Genomic DNA, 5,925 nt, shown 5'->3' on the forward strand with positions numbered 1-5,925 from the left:
ATAAAACTGTCAATCAGATTCGTGACTCCACGTCTCAGACTAGACTCAATCCTAGTCTAGGCATCCCGGTTTCCAGACGTTGGTATTCCTATATCGACCAACAATAATAGAAGAATCTCCGATTCTATCCACGTCGATATAACCAAACATCCAGTGTCTTGACCTATCCGTCACAGCCTGTGGCACCATCGCCAATACACTATCTTGTGACATCGTGCAATGTGCCCGTGGCGATCCCACAACTATTAAGCACTTCTGTCACAAGATCACTCGTCTACTACTCGTCTAAGACATGCTCTCTAGAAATCAATAGAACAAGCATATCAAATTAAATCAATGCATATAATAACAATAAGTATGTGATTTAGGAAAACTCAAATATTTCCTACTTGAGTCGATCTCTCAATACCACATTGACTTATACCTTTCTTTTGTTGCAGTTCTGACGACGTTCCCATCTGGAATTCAAAGTCTGCCAATACACGATCTAGCAATGGACAATATCAATTAATCCCATCTCAATATACTGTTCAAATTAATACCAATCTGATCAATTTGGATTTAATTCAAAATCAACGGCATAACGGGACAATCTCGATATCCCCGTTAATACAACATCAACAGATAACAGTTACAATCTATAATCAATATCTAATACAATCTGTAATCCAACCATTATCCAAATCTGTCCAATACCAATCAATATAATCTGAAAAATCATAACAAATCCTTAATCAATCTATTTTTCAATCTGACTTCGATTCTATGATGTTTAACATGTCAAGAACATCATATATGAATTTTATTCCATTCCGACAATAGCATAATTTCAACACATATCAAAACGTAACAAAACTTACGTCCAGTTGCCGGTAGTCGATACAGAGTCTCATAGAACCGTCTTTCTTCCTCACAAATAATACTCCGTACAGAATGGCACCGAGTGTATATCAAAACTTACGTCCAGCTCCGTACAGAATGGCACCGATTGAGTTGAAGGAGTTAAAAGAACAGTTGGAGGATTTACTGGCCAAGGGGTATATCAGACCGAGTGTATCTCCTTGGGGTGCTCCAGTATTATTTGTGAGGAAGAAAGAAGGTTCTATGAGACTCTGTATCGACTACCGGCAACTGGACGTAAGTTTTGTTACGTTTTGATATGTGTTGAAATTATGCTATTGTCAGAATGGAATAAGATTCATATATGATGTTCTTGACATGTTAGACATCATAAAATCGAAGTCAGATTGAAAAACAGATTGATTGCGGATTTGTTATGATTTTTCAGATTATATTGATTGGTATTGGACAGATTTTGATAATGGTTGGATTACAGATTGTATTAGATATTGATTATAGATTGTAACTGTTATCTGTTGATGTTGTATTAACGGGGATATCGAGATTGTCCCGTTATGCAGTTGATTTTGAATTAAATCCAGATTGATCAGATTGGTATTAATTTGAACAGTATATTGAGATGGGATTAATTGATATTGTCCATTGCCAGATCGTGTATTGGCAGACTTTGAATTCCAGACGGAAACGTCGTCAGAACTGCAACAAAAGAAAGGTACAAGTCAATGTGGTATTGGGAGATCGACTCAAGTAGGAAATACTTGAGTTTCCCTAAATCACATACTTATTGTTATTATATGCATTGATTTAATTTGATATGCTTGTTCTATTGATTTCTAGAGAGCATGTCTTAGACGAGTAGTAGACGAGTGATCTTGTGACAGAAGTGCTTGATAGTGGTGGGATCGCCACTGGCACATTGCACGATGTCACAAGATAGTGTATTGGCGATGGTGCCACAGTCTGTGACGGATAGGTCAAGACACTGATGTTTGGTTATATCGACGTGGATAGAATCGGAGTTTCTTCTATTACTGTTGGTCGATATAGGAATACCAACGTCTGGAAACCGGGATCCCTAGACTAGGATTGAGTCTAGTCTGAGACATGGCGTCACGAATCTGATTGACAGTTTTATATTGATTATGCTTTCAGATTTTGATAATATCTGTTTCATGCTTTTATATTGACTATATACTTGCATGTTCGTTGATTTATACTGGGATTTTATTCTCACCGGAGTTATCCGGCTGTTGCCCTGTTTGTATGTGTGCATGACAATAGGTGGGACAGATTCAGGGTCGAGGAGATGAAGAGAGATCGTGATTAGAGTGGAGACTACGGACTTTGATTAGGGATAGGGTTGAACACTTGATATGTAGTCGTTAAACCTTAGTCTTACATGATAGTATGCTGTACAGGACTTGTACCATATTTTATACTGATACGTGTAATAGATGAATGCCATTACGTTCCACAATTCTTTAAAAAAAAAAAAATTTAGACCCTGTTGATTATAATTGATTAAATTTTCCTAATAATGATTAAGAATTTGATTAGCGTCCGAGTCCCCACAGTACTTGTTTAATAGCATCTAATAATGGAATATTTATCTTTACTTGTTTAAAAACGTCATAAATATCAGAATCATTTTTTTAGTTTTTTATGATTTGTTAATTCATGAGGAAACGGTGAGGTTTATTTGATTCATTTACTATTTCAGATGATTTATCATTCAGCATATTATTTTTAAAATTTAAGGTATCATCATTCTCAAAAGTATCAGGATTATCATCCTTACTCTTTGATATTAAATGATCCTTGTTTTCATCACTATATGGATCATTAACTATTTTACCACTTTTAAGGGTAATAACGGACTTTATTTAATCAATTTTTTCATTTTTTAATTCTTGATTTTGATTTTTAGGATTAGGTTGAGTTTGAGATGGAAATTTTCCTTTTTCATTAATATTAAGTGTAGATGCAAATTTTGCAAGAGTTTCTTTCAAAACATTCATAGATTGACTGTTTTTAATATTGATATACTCTTGCTTTTGGATAAATACATGAATTACATCTTCAAAGTTTTTTCTTGGAGGTGTAACATAAGGAATATAACCTTGATGATTTTGGTTATTTTGAGAATATTGTTGTGAGGGTTGTGCATTATTATCATTCCTCCAACTAAAATATTTTTCCATCCAGGATTATATGATGGTGAAAAAAGATCTAGTATTGGTTTTTTATAATTGTTAACATAATTTGCTTGTTCATAGAGACATTCTTTAAATGAATGTAATGTTGGACAATCTTTTGTAGCATGATAATGTGTATCACATATATGACAAACAATTTCTTGAATACTTTTTAATCGACCACTCTTTTTCATTTCTAATGACTCAATTTTTCTTGCTAAAGATGCAAGTTTATCTTGAATATCTATATCATCTTTAAGATTATAGATATCACCCCCATTTGTTAAATTATTGATTTTATTTATTGGTGGTTCTATTGTGCCTATATTATCCCAATTTTGAGCATTTTCTGCTAATGAATCCAAATATTCCATAGCTTCATTTGGGTTTTTATCTTCAAAAGTTCCATTACACATGAATTCTATCATTTGCCTATCTTTAGGTATTAGACCTTCATAAAAGTGAGAAACTATTCTCCATGTTTCAAAACCATGATGTGGGCATGTATTAAGTAATTCTTTATATTTATCCCAACATTGATAAAATGTTTCTCCTTGTTTTTGAGAAAAATTAGTAATTTGTCTTTTAAAAGAGTTTGTTCTATGGGAAGGGAAAAACTTTTTAAGAAATTGTTGTTGCATTTCTTCCCATGACCTTATTGAACTCGATCTCAAATTTTGTAGCCATGTTTTAGCTTTATCTTTTAAAGAAAAAGGAAAAAACTTTAATCGAACTATATACATGCTACAATTTTGATCATTATAAGTGTTACGAACTTCCTCAAATTCTCTTAGATGTAAATATGGATTTTCAGAATCTAAGCCATGAAAATTTGGTAAAAGTTGAATAATTTGAGGTTTAAAGTTGAAATTAGATGCATCAGGAGGAAAAGCTAAACAAGATGGGGCACTCGTTCTAATAGGGTTCATATGGTGCCTAAGTGATCTTAATTGATCATGTTCTTGATTATTATTATTAAAATTATTATTATTATTATCATTATCTTGATTATTTGAATTATCATCTATGTTTAAATTATTTTTAGATACTCGAATAAGTCTACCACTTTTTTTCGACTCCAAATACTCATACCAAAAAGCAACACAATACTTATAAATAAAACATAATTAACAAATATAAACTTAATTTATACCTCCCCGACAACCGCGCCAAAAACTTGCTACTACTTAAATTATAATTCATTCAAGTGTAGGTTGTCTGCAAGTAATATATTTCGTAAGTACGAGATCGATCCACATAGAGGTTATTTTAAGTTTAAATTTATTAATTTTTGAAATACTAAATGTAATAATGAAGTTTACAAATTATTAATTTTGTCAAGGATCAAGGATTTATTCTTGGTTTATATAATATTGTTTAACTAAAAGTAAAACAAAAGAAACCACCATAAATAATGGTTCCAAGAAAATTAAATACTTAAACACACACCAAATATAATATAGTGCCAACTATAGAAAATACCAAATTCACCGATATTTTATATACGGTACCTATAATTATATACAACTATATAAATATATAATTATATATAACTATATAAATATATAATTGTATACGGTACCTATAAATATATATAACTATATAAATATATAATTGTATATAACAATAATATTAATTGATGAAATATTTATTGTATTAAAATTAAACAACAAATCAAGATAACCACTTCAATGGTATCAAGCATTTGATGTAAATTGATAACAACAAATAATTCATTTTTATACCTACAATAAAAATAAATTAGCAAAATGAAAAGAAAAAAAGAAAGAATATACAAAATAAAAAAAATCTTACTTCACCAAGAATTCATCCTCTTTACTTTGACATAATAGATTTAGTTTTTCATGAGCTTACTTTTGATCAACAATAAAATCATCACTCATAATTGGGAAAATGAAAAATATATTGGAACTTATAACTTTTATACACACTCACAATATATTTTACAATTGGATAGAATGATTTTCAAGCTAGCACAAGGCCTCTATTTATAGGCCAAATGAGAGAAAGGGTCAAAAATTTTATTAATGCCATGTAGTTGTAATAGTAGTTTTTGTCTCCTCCAACTTCAATTTCATGTCCTTTCTTTCAATGCTTTGTTCCACGATTTTAATCACCGAATTTGACTCTGCTCAAAACAGCAAACATGTGGGAAATTGTCTGTAGATGACTTAAGCCTTTTGTTTCATCTCATTTGGTTAAATATTGAAATAGTTATGATTTTTTTTACTATATGCTGGTCAGAGTAAAAGTAAATTTGTCCTCTTTTTGATATTTGCACAATTTGATCATCTTAATGAACTTTTTAGGCAATCATGTCTTCTGCAAAGTTGTAGATAATTTCTCAAGGATTCCAAACATATTTGAACCACCTCCATTTGAATTTTCTAGCTTGAGTTATCATTATTTTACCAACACATGGAAAACCTAAAAATAAAACATATTTAGTAAGACATTTAAATATAAACAAACAATACTAAAATAACATAATTTTAATGAAACTTAAATTTTAAAATATAGATTTTAACATATATTAAATTATTAATTTTAAGTTTCATCAGCTCTGCGGAGGCAATGAGCAAACCAAAGAAAAAATACTTTCAGTTGCTATACAAAAAATCGATAACATCAAGATGAAGACTAGAGAGTCTATGCATAAATATGATGAAAGGATCAGCGACATAATAAATGAATTGAATGCACTTGGAAAGGTGTATTCTAACAAAGAAATCATGCTGAAAGTAGTCAGAGGTCTTCCCAAGGAGTGGGATGTCAAGACAATGGCAATGAGATAATCAAAAGATCTAAACAAGGTCGAGCTACATGATCTATTTGCTGATTTGAAGGC

General features: G+C 30.9%; 1 non-coding gene across 1 annotated transcript; it reads left to right on the forward strand.

Annotated features, from left to right (window-relative positions):
* Nucleotides 1–3,542: 3,542 nt before the first annotated feature.
* On the forward strand, nt 3,543–3,653 carry LOC140965352 (small nucleolar RNA R71). Its single transcript, XR_012173046.1, has one exon. It is a non-coding gene; the product is annotated as a small nucleolar RNA R71 (small nucleolar RNA).
* Nucleotides 3,654–5,925: the final 2,272 nt, after the last annotated feature.

The sequence above is a fragment of the Primulina huaijiensis genome, chromosome 18 (genome assembly GCF_012295235.1).
Source record: "Primulina huaijiensis isolate GDHJ02 chromosome 18, ASM1229523v2, whole genome shotgun sequence".
Classification (NCBI taxonomy): domain Eukaryota; kingdom Viridiplantae; phylum Streptophyta; class Magnoliopsida; order Lamiales; family Gesneriaceae; genus Primulina; species Primulina huaijiensis.